The sequence below is a fragment of the Ursus arctos genome, unplaced genomic scaffold (genome assembly GCF_023065955.2).
Source record: "Ursus arctos isolate Adak ecotype North America unplaced genomic scaffold, UrsArc2.0 scaffold_26, whole genome shotgun sequence".
Classification (NCBI taxonomy): Eukaryota; Metazoa; Chordata; class Mammalia; order Carnivora; family Ursidae; genus Ursus; species Ursus arctos.
The window spans coordinates 16,636,593-16,652,599 of NW_026622941.1; positions in this window are offsets into that span (position 1 = coordinate 16,636,593).

Below are 16,007 nucleotides of genomic sequence, written 5' to 3' on the forward strand. Positions count from 1 at the left end.
AATCCAAACCAAAAAAGAGTTGGGATTTGGTAAGTTCAATGGGGTTTTGACTAAGGGGCACACAAGGGTAAGGTAAGGTCCTGTGAGGTGAAGACTGTTGGTCGCAAGGGTATTAGGAACTTACTTTTACTTCTGATTCTGCAGGATGTTATCTAGGGCATGTGCTTGCAGGAGAGAGTTACTATCAGTTCAAGGCCGCCACAGGCCACTTGACCACACAAAATGGAAGCCAAGTCAGAGAAGCTTAGCTAAGCTCTCAACATTTCTTGATAAGAATTCTTAGCAAATCTGCAATAGAAGGGAACTCTCAACCTAATAAAGTCCATGTATATAAACCGACAGCCAACATAGTAAATGGCCAATTGACTGATACCTTTTGCTCTAATATCTGGAACACAAGGATATACACTCCCACTGCTTTTACTCAATAGTCATCACTATTATGATACAGTGTTCAATGATTTCTTTATAATTTATTCTCTCCAATATTAAATACAGCTGACCCTTGAAAAACATAGGGGTTGGAGCAGTGATCGCTAACGTAGTCAAAAATCCATGTATAACTTTTGACTTTCCCAAAACTTCACTACTGATAGCTTACTGTTGACCAGAAGCCTTAGCGATAACACATACAGTCAATGAACACATATTTTGTATGTGATATGTATTATATGTTGTATTCTTACAATAAAACAAGTTAGAGAAAAGAAAATGTTATTAAGAAGATCATAAGGAAAATACATTTATAGTACTGTACTGTGTTTATTGAAAAAAATCCATGTAAAAGTGGACCCGTGCTTTTCAAACCTGTGTTGGTCAAGGGTCAACTGTAAGTCCCTCTTTCCTCACGTTTGTATTGAAAGCTGTGGAAATAACACAGATTGTTGGAACGCTATCTGGAAGGGAGTGAGAAACTGTAAGACTAATGTGTCACTGCCACCTGATCCCTTCATATTTAAATTCTACCTCTATTTCAAGGTTGTCCCAATGCCAGGACCATCATGATCTCCTACATCAAAGATGTTTTCACCACCTTAAGAACCACACTACAACTGTTTTTATATTTTTCTCCTTTCTTAAAATAAATTTTCCTTATAAGCATGGTTGCGGACATTTACATTCTCTCAGTTTTGCTATTTTAAGTATTTCAAAGGCTAAGGCTGTGCCAATCATCTCTACTGCTTAAAATAAGCATAAAGACTACAATTAACAAGGCTTCAAAGTTTATTTAATGATCAATAACTGAATGCATCTAACTCGCCCCCAAAAGTATGTTCCACTTATAGAATTTAACCTCTTATATTTCTCGCCTGTAGACTTTTCATGATGACTTTCACTTGGAATTCTTATCCAAAGATGCATTTCAACCAATTAAAATAACTGGCCTATTCTTCAAAAGCTATCTCTTCTATGATGATGCTATACTTTATGCACTATTATTCGGACTTCACTTGTCAATAAAACAGCTTTTTTTTCCCCTTCCACGTGTCTTTCTAAACAACTTGAACATAAGCTCCTTGAAAAGAGGGACCATGGTATGTGGGGAAGGTGTGTGTGTGTATCCTTACAGGGAAGCTGACAGTAAATTCTTTAAAATCTCTTTAACTGGGTTATTCAGCATAAAAATTTCAAATTTCTATTTCCTGTTCTATTTAGCACTTAAAGGACCACCTATTTGTTATATTGAATATTGGGTAGCATATATTATTCATTTTCAGAGATACTGTCTTCCAGTCTTTGTTTCTCAAACATGATTTTTGCTCTAAGCGTATCTTATACTGACATAGAAAAAAAATAAACCTTTCTCTCATACTTTCTAAAATTCCTCTTACTATTATAAGAGTATCTGTGCCAAGAATGTGACTAGGTAAAAACATACTTTTATTTATCTAAAAAAATGTATCTTGATAAAATAATTAAATTTTCTAAGATTTTTATTTTGCTGCCTCATGGTGGAGACAAATTCCCATCAATAAGAAATAATAATTGTTTGATTTAAGTCACATTGGACACTCTTACATACAAAATAAATGCATTGATCGGGCATTGTGTGGTTATTGGCTATGCGACAAAATGCCTTTTTCTGCATAACTGGGGATTTCAGGGAGATTATTTTTAAGACTTTCCTAAAGTTTCTATTGATACTACAGAAATCTTGATGATCCTTCCTACACTATATAATCTGAATTCTTAAAAATCATGCTGACTTTATTAAAAGTTATTCTTTCCCCTTTTTCCCCTCCCACATGCAAGAACTAAAACTAAATCCCATAGGCTTCAACTCGAACTGGAGTCTATAAGACTATTCAAAATTCAAAGTTGCATTCTGAACAGATTGCACCAGCTAGTTGATGAAACTTGAGCTAATTACACTAATGTTGACAAATGTACTGGCACAAAAACAAATGTCACATTTTTCAAAAAATTACACCTCTTCAAAAGATGCTAAATAGATTCAGTGATTTGTGGGTGTAACTGAGCTATTTGTGCAAAAACAGTTTTGAAAAATTCTGATTTAAAGTATAAAAAGTATAAGTACAGTATGAGTGCTTATATGCTATTTTCAAAAGTATTTTAATAAAATACTTGAATTTCTGGAATAATAAAGAAATTGCTATATTTGTCACTGGAATATTATCTCTAAGTTTATTTTAAATTTTGTATCATATACAAAAATTTAATTTTTCTCTTAAGGAATGCCTTTATGTATTTTAAATTGAGTTGGTATGGATATCTGAATTGAGAATGCAATTTTTAGAGATTTCAGTCTATATACTATTTCAGGAATAGTATTTTTTAAAATTCAGCCACAAATAAACTTACATTTTCTATTAGTTGGCACAATAGCTACTATGTGCTGAAAGTTTTATGCTAAGCATTGTGCTTAAAGTTTTAAGTAAATGATCTAATTTGATCTTCTCAATATTCCTGCAAGGGAGAAATTATTGAAATGGCATATTTGAGAATCAGAGAAATTAGATAACTCAGCTAGTTAATGGAGCTAGAATTTGATCCAAGGTCTCCCCAATTCTCAAGTTTCTACTCTTCCTACTATCCCGAAGGGGATCTCAAATGAAAAGTTTCTATTTGAGTATTATGCATTCAAAATTAGCTTTCTTTTATTTCACATTTGAGAAAACATTCCAGTGATGTTTCCAGAATATGTCAGTGATTCTTTTAGAGTTGGAATTTGTCTCTCATTTGTTGTTTTGAACTGTCCCAAATCACTGTTGTGCCATCTTAAAAGAGGCCCATCTGTGGTAGATATGCTCACTATGGTAATCAGTCTTGTCTGATTCCTTAAAAATTTTTGATTAAAAAATTAAAATGAACTAGAAACTGTGATGACAGAAATCAAACTTGTTATTAAAAAATTAAAAATGAGTTTAAATTATAGAAGCTTTGTTGGTCATCTACTACAATTCTGGAGAGAAGAGGAATCTTATTGACAAAAATTGTTCTTACCCAGCAACAGAGGGGTGAGATTCAACCTGTCAATATATCATTAGATCTTGTGATCAGGGTTCAAAATGATCATTCTAGGAGTTACATAGAAACAACCAAAGTCACTAATATGTCATACTAGAGTAACTGATGCATATGATTGTTTGGTGTTTAAATACCATCTACCAACCAATATTAAAGTTACAAAAGGAAAATCCAGTTTTTAAGGTTGACATAAAAGTAGCAAACCTTTTTATTTTTCTATCACCTGTTATGAGCCAATTAAAATTAATTTCATATTTATTAAAACTGATCTATATTAGATCTTGCTCTTCTCTGGTTTGCTTGGATAGTTTGGTTTGCTGATCTCTTATCATTTACAACCTGACTCTAACTCCTAATTTAATTTAAAATTTGTCTATTCTTTCCAGCCTACATTAAGTTCTTGTCCTCCAGACTTTTGTCCCTCTGGAACTTCTGATCTTTGCTAGTTTGAAGGAGATGTGAGGCTTTGCAAATATCCTCAGCATGCTTACCTACCTAGAGCTTCTCCAGGATTTAGTCCTTCAGCAACTAGTAGTGTTACGCTGAAACATTTTCTGGTTGCCAGGCATACAGGCCATCATTCATATCTAAAGTAATATTATTGAAATTAGAGTAATCTGAATCCATAAAATAGTTGAAAAATATTTTGATTTATTTATGATAATAATCTAATAATCTAAAGACTGTATAGATTTGATTCTACTTTGAAGTCTTCACTTGGGGTTTTAAAACTGATTAAATGAGAAAAGACATTCAAAAAAGTTTTAAATTTAGCAAATTAAGATTATTTGTACTTTTTCTTCATGATATAAATCTTGCTTAAAGATGACTAATTTAGAGTTATTCATCATACTTATGTGTTTGCACTTTAGTAACTAACTGATTTTACAAGAGGACAAATGTCTACACTCAGTGAGGCATTTGGGTGGTATCTATTTTTTTTTTCTGTTAGTCTTTTTTGATTCACATCCAATTATAATAAAAAGTATTATCTTTGTTCATTGGATACAAGTTTTAAATTCTAAATTGTATTATCATTTTAATTAAAATCTAATATCTCTTTGTAAATTAATTTTCTCTTTAAAATGATCTAATATTCAGCCATTTTGCATGACAACTTAACATAGTGCAAAGAGTGAAGGCCTAGGCAAAAGAAAAACTGCATTCAAATTTAGGAAAGTGACCCTTGAGGAACTAGATTTCAAGTTAGTTATTTGACCTTCTCCAAGTTCTATTGACTTGCCTAAAAATAGTAGTCCCTGACTAAAATTCAAATATACAAAATATTCACAAACTAAAACGTGCAGTATATCAAGAACTAAAGTTCTTAATTAACAGTTTATAAGTTTCATAGAATGCTCATGGAAAAACTACTGAAGTGAGGAATTTTGTTTCCACACAAACAAATATAGGAGAGAAAACTCATGATCGATAGGAATTCATATGCATCTCTATGGGATACCCTGTATTGCACAGCTGTTTCATCAGTTTAACATCAATCACATCCTTTGTCTTTGTTCTTCATTATTTCTCTGAGTTTGGTGTAGGTTTCTGAATAAAACGGAATCCTCACATTAAGCTTGTGTGGAGATAAATGTGCAGATAAATGATAGAGATAGATTGCCTAATTGAGTATTTTTAAAGCAAAGAAAATGTCAAAAGCTTACCAAACAAATCACTTTGGACTAAAGACAATATCTTTCTGTAAAAAGAAATAATGACTTTTCTTTCTTCTTTTCTTTATTTTCTCTTTTCTTTTCTTTTCATTTATTTTTTATTATGCTCAGTTAGCCAACATATAATGACTTTCAAGATCATTTAGGATGTTTCACTATCTGGTGGTTGTATTACAGAATTAATTCAGTTAAAGATAGATTAACATGCCTAACTATAGCTTTGATTTCACATCTATATGAAAAGTGAAAGATATAGTCATCCACATGTTTTCCAATATTTGTTATCATGTAGGGAAAACACCTGGATGAGTAAGATTTTTTCTGGTTATTGCAGTTGTTGCTTTTACTTTTCCTCAAATATCCCTGCATACTACAGAGATGATCTAGATATCAATGAAAGTAGCCATGGCACATGAAAATTATTGTTGTCTTTACTGGATATCAAAATTCTTTAGCCTATTGATTTACACAAATGGAAATACAGAATGAATATTTAGATAAATAGATTGGTAAAAGCATCATCAACATTGCTATTATCGTATGAAATTTCATTATGTAAAACATGGTAGGTTTAAAAAAGACCCAGAAACTCTAGAAGTTTACTACCATACGTTCAGAAGAGTGGAATCAGCTCTACTTCTGAGCTACATTGAACTACATTTTATGATCAAATGCAGTTCATGCCTATCATTTGTTATAAGATTGCTTCTATCCTCAAAGTTGAACTTTGATGGCCTACATCGCTGACCATATATACTATTTTAAAAATATTATTAGAAGTAGCATCTTTGTAAATTTCTTCAATAGTCCAGACGGAATTGATACAAGCTGTCTCTACCTCTCCAGAAGTCTTTCTTCCAATTTTTACCTTTGCTAAATTTGATTTTATGATACAGATTACCAAAGAGGTGGTTTTGGTTTTGGCTTTTTGTATGTTTTCTTTTTTAATTTTAAAAACAGAACTCTTACTTCTGTTTCTATATCTACTGCTCTTCTGGCAGTTTAAAATCAGAATAAAAGAGACTATAAAAAAATACCTTAGAATTTCTTCTGACATTTATTAATCCAACTAGTGTTTAGTGTCCATATACTAGCTGATAGAAAAAATAATAATTTTATCCCACTAGATATTGTTAAGATTATATTAGAAAGGTGAGATCGGATCTCGCTCGAGAAGTATCCCTATAGTTTTAAGGATAGGGGAATCTTCTTTTTTCTTTAAAAATTTAAATTTATGAAAAATTAATTTAGGTAAAGTACCCAAGTTAGAAGTTACATATTTCAAACTATTCATCTTAAATGCAGATTCAGTAAGTAGACCACCTCCAAAGTCTATCCATTGCTTGGAATGAGACTGCAGTGACAGTCAAAATAATAAAGCCAACCTTGAAACAGTTAAATTTCTGATAGCATCTGGTAATAGCATGCAGGGGATTCACTAACCATTCCTATAATTGTTTATTTTATATATTTGAAAAATAATAAATACCTTAATTTTAAAGTAACCAAGATTTTGGGAAAATAAATGAGGAACTCAGGATTCAAGGCATATTTTATTCAAATAGACCAATCACATAGGAATAAGACCCCCCCCTTTTTTATGTTCCTGAAATCTATAGTACAATATAGATTCAGAGAAAGTTCAGTTAAGACCCTGACCCTTTTAAGAGTAGTCATATTGGTCTACATTTTTGTTTGCTATCCTTAATTAGCAGAGCTGTCCAAACTGTTTTGATAGAAATCTCAAGAGAAAAATAGAACGTAAACTCTTTCCCCTATTGTTAATGCTTGTTTTATAGATGATGAAGTATGAAATGATTGATCGTGTACTATAATGATGGATAAGGACAATTTCTGGAAAGGTCAAACCTATTAAATAAATCTCAGAATATATTTAAAAACATCATATCTGCCTCACTGGAGCATGGTAACTCTTTTCAATGACAGGTGGCCTTCACATCAGAGGAGTAACAGCAGTGGCAAACAATAGACATTCATACTTCACTAAAAGAGTGGTAGAGAAAGGAGTGAGGATTGTGAAATTACTATTGCTAAAGTAAGAGTTATCCTGAATAGAACAAAATAAATAAAGACCTTGACTATAGCTGCACAATCCTTGAACATTCTAATGAAAAGCAATGCAAAACAAACAAAACAAAACAAATAAACGAACAACAACAAATAATCTTTTCAAACACCCAGATATTTGTATACATGGTAACATACAAATATTAAACTCTTTTTTTCATGCCTGCTCTATACACAAACACATACACACACACAATAGTTTCTTTAAAAATAAAAGAAAACTCAACCTTCCTATCAAGCACACATTTTTTTCTATGATGTATTCAAAGGCTTTATTTCTGCCAGCTCAGGAAGTTAGAATACATTTCACTTAGATTTAACAGAATTGTAGAGGCATGTAGCTAGAAGGAACATTGGTGTTCATCCTGTAAACACAATGCATATTTCCTTAAATCTTGTTTTTGTTCATCATAAAACAAATTAGCCATACCACCCATCTTCATTTATGACTTAATTGATATGATTTCCTCATCTTTAAATTATTTGTGAAAGGTAATGAATGTGTAGTGTTAAAAACAAGATAACAGTCCCCAAATGGAGTCACTTATGCTAAGACCTACATCAGCAAACCAAAACTTAATGTCAGTTTAAGCCCCTACCAGAAATGGAATCTTAAACTGGTCAATCAGGAATCACCTGGTCAGGACTAGCGAGGTAATTTGCCTGATAGAAACTGTGGTCTCCTGAAGGAAAGTGACCTTGGCACAACTAATCTACTTTTTGCTAGTATAGCTCCCTTGTACCCACTCCCTTCTACCTATAAAAGAATTTCATTGTGTATACCTTCTTGGAGCTTCTTTCTATCTGCTAGATGGGATGCTGCCCAATTTGTAAATCATTGAATAAAGCCAATAAGATCTTTAAAGTTTACTCAGTTGTCGGGGCGCCTGGGTGGTGCAGCGGTTAAGCGTCTGCCTTCGGCTCAGGGCGTGATCCCGGCGTTATGGGATCGAGCCCCACGTCAGGCTCCTCCGCTATGAGCCTGTTTCTTCCTCTCCCACTCCCCCTGCTTGTGTTCCCTCTCTCGCTGGCTGTCTCTGTCTCTGTCTCTGTCGAATAAATAAATAAAATCTTTAAAAAAAAAAAATAAATAAATAAAGTTTACTCAGTTGAATCTTGGTTTTTAATAGTTGTTTTTGCATGCATTCCTCAGGTTAATATTAATGTATGTAGCAATCCTCTTGGGATTACTCTCAAATCTCCGAATTCCATCTTTTTGGTAGTTGTTTGAATAGGCTAAAAATTTTCGTGTTGCCATATTTTATAGTTGCTCTCTTTTTTGCCTAAAATTTCCTATTCAAACTTAATATCCCTGGAACATATTTCCTCTGATTCTGTGTAACTTAACCCAAGCATCATCTCTTTCATAAAGCCTCTCTAGCCTTTCCCAGATAAGGTTAGGTTCTTCCTCAGATTCTCACAATATTCCTTTATGCATATGTCCTTTATTGGATTGCGTTAGAACACACTACATCTTTCTCCAATGTGCTTCTTTTTTATTCTCACACTATTACCACATTCACAATACTTCCAACACCAGATGTATGTTTTTGTTTGTTTGTTTGTTTTTTCCTGACACCAACCAATTCTATGTGATATCAACTGTCTGTCCTACAGTTTAACTCTATTCTGACACTATCTACCTGGAGATAGTATCAGATCCCACAGGTTAAGGACTCAGTCTCACAAGACTCTCCCAGCCCACTTCAGATGCCACAGGTTGTAACCTGTGCTTCTGACCAGTCGGCTATAAATCTGAGTTTCCCACAATCTCCTGCTTGGGTTTGATCAATTTGCTGGAACAGCTCACAGAACTCAGAGTAACACTTATATTTACCAGTGAATTAAAAGGTACAATAAAGGATATGGATAAAGAGCCAGATGAAGAGATAGGTAGGGTGAGGCCTGGGAGGGTCCTGAGCTCAGGAGTTTCTGTCCATGAGGAGTTGGAGTGCATCACCCTCCTGGTACATGAATGTATTCATCAACCTGGAAGCTCTTCCAGCTCTATACTATTGGGATTTTTATGGAGGCTTCATCATATAGGCATGATTGATTATCACTCCATTTTTAGTCATTCCCCCTTCTCAAAAGAAGGGTGGTACCCTGAAAATCCCAAGTTTCTAATCATGGCTTGGTCTTATCAGAGACCAGCCCTCATCCAGAAGCCATCCAGGAGTGTACCCACGGTCATCACATTTGAACCCAAAATGCCCTTAGTTCTCCTATTACTTAGAAATTTACAATGGTTTTAGAAGTTGAGTGTCAGAGACTGAGGAGGAAGACCAAATATATATTTCTTATTATAAATCACAATTCTGTGAAGATTCAATACATTACCATAATTACTTCTTTATTATCTATCTCTTCAACCAGACTCTTAGACCCTCAAGATCTGTGACTGTGGTACAATAATTTGTTTATCTGGAAAAACTAAAACTACTAATATATGATAGGCATTAAGTTTATAACTGAATGTATGAATGACTTAGAAGAACTTGCGTAGAAAATGTTGTCACACGAAGCCATACGAATCGCATACATATTGCTGTCACAACCACGGATACACAAATGTGTTACGTATTAGTTAGTTACATTAGCTTCCTAAAGCTGTTGCAACAAATTTCCAAATACTCAGTGGGTTAAAGAACACACAGTTCTTCTCTTATACTTCTGAAAATCATAAGCCTCAGATTAGTTTCATTGGACTAAAGTCAAGGTGCCAGTAAGGGTGGTTCCTTCTAGAGAATCCATGACCTGGCCCTTTCCAGCTTCTAGAAGCCATCTGTATTCCTTGGCTTGTGGCACCTTTCTCCACGTTCAAGGTACATCATGCTGTTCTACTACTTCTATTGACACGTCTCCTTCTCCTCTGACTGATTTTCCTGTGTCCCTCTTATAAGAACTCTTGTGATTGGGCCTGCCCAAATAATCCAGGATAATTTTCCCTCTCAAGATCTTAATGTAATCGCATATGCAAAATCCCTTTAACCACAGAAGGTAACATGAATAGGTTTTGGGAACTGAAAAATGGACATATTAGAGGGCCATTATCTGTCTATCACTAAAGCTCAGTTGCATTCTCACAGAGAATTGTGTGAACACAGTTTAGTTTTCTTAATGACATAGCATCACTATTATACGAAACAACTGCTTCAATGTGATGAGGCAGAGTGATACTCATTGCAGAAAAGAAATGTTTCCCTCTATAACAGAGTTTTTCAAACATTTTTCTTGGGAGAGTCACCATGGGAAGGGATAGGGAGGGCAATCCATGACAACAGAAAGTATTCTCAAAAGGTTTGGGGGAAAGCCTCTGTATCTCAAACAAATAGAAACAAACTCCTTAGTTGGAAATGCAGTGGAAGTTCCAGAGTCTGTTGTGCGGCTTCCCTCTACCTCTGCAGTGGCCTTTCCGGTGTGTCTGAGAAGCCCTGGGGCATGAAGAATTCAGTTTGGAGAATGTTACCCTCTTCCCCCATGTTTTGAAATGGCTTCTATTATGTCCTTTGATTTTATTTCCCTATAATTCAAATGACAACTACCTTAAACTGATCTTTTTTTTTTTTTAAGATTTTATTTATTTTGAGGGGAAGCAAGGGGCAGAGGCAAAGGGAGAAAGAGAATCTCAAGCAGACCCCATGCTGAGCATGGAGTCAGATGTGGGGTTCGATCTCACAACCCTGACATCATGACCTGACTAAAGTCAGGAGTCAGACAATCAATTGAGCCACCAAGGCACCCCTAAGCTGATCTTTCTTTGTTTAGTATTTTAACCTACTGTATTAGAAAACTTGTTAGAAACTGAACCTAGAACACTTCTGTGATTTTTTTCAAAGTAACAGAAAAGTATAATTAATGGATATCAATTATGAATTTACTGAATCAACTTTACTACACTTTGAATTGATTTCATGTGTTTTAGTCTATTTTGTCCATAATAAGGAGATTTGACTAAGCCAAGCCTTAATGAGAATTTTACTCACCAAACACAGTGCAGTGACTCTGCAGATGAGTATTAAGTATTAATCTAATTTTTCAAATATAGAAACTGACTTCATGAGTTTAAGTATTACTGAAACACTCCCAACATCCCAGTGAGTAATTTCAGAGAGGATTCATATTTAATGGTAGTCCTTCCACTAAAACAGTTTTCTCATCTTTATGTGTTTGAGATTTTGAAGTACAGTTAAAGGATCTCTATCTTCTCTCCCTCTCTCTAATATATTATATTTGTATTTTAAAATCATCTACATTCTTAAATCTCTTTAGGCCTGAAAACAATTCTGTCAAGTAGGTAGAGCAAGTGCTATTGTCCCCATTTACAGATATAAAAATCTCATTTCCAGGAAGTCAAATGTTTTCTCACTAGGCAATTATGATTAATTCCTTCTTGTTTATAATAATGCTGTCTTAAAGAAGCTATTACTGTTAAGAAGCACTGCAAAAAAAAATCTGTCTGAAGAAGCAGTATAGAATCAATCATTTAAAGTAGTTTTACCAATTTAACTAACTATATGGTCCAGATGGCTTAATATCCATAGCTGTTATGACAGATAGATGTTGATGTCAAAACACATTATTTAGAAAATCTATATTTCTGACTATAGGTAATTGTTTTCATACTCACAACCAATTAGGCAGTTTTAATATAAAGGACTGGACATGGTTTGCAATTGAATTAAGACCAGAGGCTTTACTTCAGTTAAAGGATAAATTTTATGATTTTTAAAGAAATATTTGACCAATGTGAATGAAAAACAAGAAAAGAAAATGTAAGGAATGGAATGATAACAAACATTGATTTAAACTAGTTTGTAAAGAGTGATTTTGATAATTTTCCATCTGGGAAATAGGATAATATAGGTGTCCATTCAAGAAAATAGAGTGGCCTAAAACTACAGTAAAGACAAAGTCAGTGTGCGCAGAGAAAAGAAAGGATGGGTGCAAGAGTTACAAAGAGTGCAATCTGATAAGACTTATCTGATTGCATGTAATGATGAGTCAAGAAAGAGGAGTAAATGAAAGATGATTCCAAGATTTCAAGGATAAGAAATCTGGAAAATGATGGCATCATTAAAATAATACAGGACATCAGAAAAATGGGTATAAATAAAATGAAAGACAAAAGAGCTCAATTAGAACATGTTGAGTTTCAGAAATCAGTGTGATATCCGGGTAGAAATATCATGCAACTGCCAATCTGAGGGTGGATTTCAGAAAAACAAAAAAGATTTTCGTTGGAGATACAGGCTAGGAAACAGCTACATGGCATTAGAGGCATCTATAATTACAAATAAGTTTGGCAAGGAAGATACTGTAGGAAAGAGGAGTGTTCCAAGGTTAGAGCCTTGTAAAATGCCCACATTTAGGTTATAGGCATCTTTACTTATTACTGTTTCTCTCTCTTGATCTCTCTGCCTCTCTCACACTCACTTATTTTCAAGTCCTGTTGTTTATAGTTTCTAAATCTCTCTGTGTTTCATCTCCATTCCAATAGTTACTCTTACTCTGAATCCCATTATTTATCAACTAAAACACTACAATTATTTTCTAATACATCTTGCATTTATTCTTCCAATCTATGCCCTTTCTTAAAAGAAAATGTGCAACCCAAATGTGTCTTTTGGAAGAGAGGCATTATCTCGGGAGAAACCTGCTATAGTTGGAGTCATTGAAAGGCATTTAAACAAAAAAAGGTTTTTGGTTTTTTTTTTTTTTCTTTTTAAACAAAGAAAATGACAATATCATATCCTTGCTTAAAACCATTGAGTGTCTTCCTGGACAAAAATTCTAAATTTCTCAACTTGGTTTAGAAAATGTTGCATTTCCTAAGATTATACTGTTCCTGCCCTGTGTCTTACCACCTCCCTCTTCACATCTCAGCCATACCAATCTTCTTTCAATTTCACAAATGTACAATGTCTCAATGCCCATCTTTTGGACATAATTGTTTTTGTGAATAAAACATTCTCTTGGACATTTTTCCAGATAACATATTCTTAACGTTCATAACACAAGAATGTGTTAAAACGCTTTGGTATCACTGTTACGTCCTAAATGGATTATTCTGTTTGTTTCCACATCTCCAATCCACTCTCTAACCATTTCTGATCTTCACCATGCCAGGAGGCACCTGATTTCATGACTGGGCCACTAGAATCTTTTATAATCTGGCTTCTAATGGTACTCATCCAATCGGAGGCACATACAAATCAGCGGGCAGAAGCAAAGAGATATCAGAGTAGTTCCTCTCCTTACCACCTTTCTTTGACACCACTTTCTGACAGTAGTTGCATCTCTCTGTAACAATTTCCATCAGGTGGCCCCAATTCTGTGGCTCCAATAAGACTATACCTTACCTTTTGCCTAGTTGATATTGAAATTGATAGCAGGAGTGGTCCTGGAAACCTGACCTTTAACATGGGTTCTGCATCTGGATTGCTCATATATTGGATGAAAACCTGACCTCTAAGTAAGGACAAAATTAGACCCTTGTATGTGCCTTGCTTCGTGGTTTCCCAGGTTACCGTTGGTAGTAGTTTAGGATAGATTACCAATATAGCACAAGTCCTTGGGTGATTATGTGTCTCTAGTAATTCATTGTAATGGCATCACTGATGCATATAAAGAATATGGAATAGGCCAGTAACATTGGAAAATGCTGAAAAGTATAAAAAATAATCCTAGGAGTTCATATACCTAATTCAAGCCTAGAGAAGAGAATGTCAATGTTTCTATGGGTTCCCTTTCAAAAATTACCTTTTCTCCTGTAATCACAAGACTAACAGGGCTAAGCATCAGACCCCAAAATTGATCTTTTGGTTGCACTATTATGCTAATTAAAGAAATCAATGCCTCAAGTTTCTTCTTAAACTACACTTAAAAAAATAATTAGTAAGAAGTGGATCCCTGAGACTTGAGAATTTGGGCATGCACTGGCCCAGTTCACACACTGAATTTGAACGCACAAAAAAAACCCATTTCTTTGTTTAAATGCCTTGTTTAAAAACCTTTCATTCTTTAAATGGCTCCAACTGTAACAGGTATCTCTTGAGATAATGCCTCTCTTCCAAAAGACACAACATCAACACCTCTCATTGCTTCCAGAGTTAAATACCAGCATGTCACAGAAAGAGAATTGCAAGGTCTTTTCTAAGGGGGAATAGAGCACATACTAACATACCTGAAAGATCTTACCAGAAGTGTGGGTTCGAATGGACTCTATAGTTATTAAATCAAAGAAAGCACAACCTGAAATAACATAGTAACAAATTTTCCATTGTTGGTATATTTACCTGGGTTTTGGAACTTCATATGTTTAAGCACTTGGAATGCTCTAAGAGCTTGCTTGGGCGATTGCTTGAAGCCTGGACTCAACAGTGGCTTCCTATAAATGCAGTTAAGATTCTAGAACTTTTTGGAGAACCTGAGTGGCTTAGTCGGTTAAGTTGTTAACTCTCGGTTCTGGCTCAGGTCATGATCTCAGGGTCCTGGGATCAAAACCCTGCGTGGGGCTCCGTGCTCAGCGGGGAGGCTGCTTCAGGATTCTTTCTTTTCCTCTGTCCCTTCCCCTGCTTTCTCTCTGTAAAGTGAATGAATAAATCTTTTAAAAAAAGATTTTAGAACTTTTCTCTCATACTATGAAGGATATGAGAATACCGGAGTGGATTTTTCGTGTGCAACATTCTCTGTCATCTCTTCAAAGGTGCACAACCTATAGGGCCCCAGAGCATGTTCCTTTCACAAAGGCACCAGGGAAAAACATTTATGGTGGAATAGCACCATTTTCTATAAAGCTCTTTGGTGGTTTTCCCACTGTACGCTGAAGATGGACATAGTACTTTTTGCCATTTACTTGGGCTCCTAATTTCAGTGTGAATAATGGAATCCCAAAGTTGTAGAAGCTGGGTGGTAATTTACTAATGTTCAGAGACAAGACAGACACAGTTGCCACAAAGTGGCATTCAAAGTATTTTAACCACAGGATCTGTAGCAGTAGTAGTTAATTATGTAATCGCTGCATAAAAAGAGATTAGTGGCCATTTTGATGTTGATTGATTTATATATTCAGAAAAAAAAATCTGTGTCTGGAAATTATAGTGTCACTGAGTTCCAGGCCTAAGCCAGTTTATACACCTAGAGTCCCTTATTTGCAGGGAAAGGCTAGTTTACTTTGAATAAAAAAATCTGTAATGGAGGTTTAAGTGTATACTCTGAACCTTTCTCCAAGCCGTTTTTAGAGAAACTTGTGGCTATTTACAAGGGTATTTCTATTTATACTGCTGAAATAGAAATACCTAGAACCTGTGGGGGTTATTAAAAACTCACTCTGAAACAGCATTAATTCCTGTGGAACCAAAACATCACCAGGATTCGATCTTCAGTATGTTTGCTTATGAATTTTAGGTGACAGATAAAATCATACCTCAAGTCTAATTCACAGTAGATCCAATAGCTATTTCTCTAGGATCTAAAAGTATAGCTAGAGTAAAAATATTTGGCAAGTGGCAGAATGCTTACATTTGTCCCTGATCTGTGTGACAGCTATATTTGTAGGAAGAATCAGGACAAATGAAGCATAATTTCCTGAAAGTTGACTCTCTCCCACCACTACAATAAGGATCCCATAACACACCAAGTTGATATAGCCCCTAACATATAATATACACATATTGACTCAGCAGATTCTTTATTATTATTTTTTAAATGTCCAAAGAGTTACAACAATCAGAAGTAGTTTGTCTTTACCTA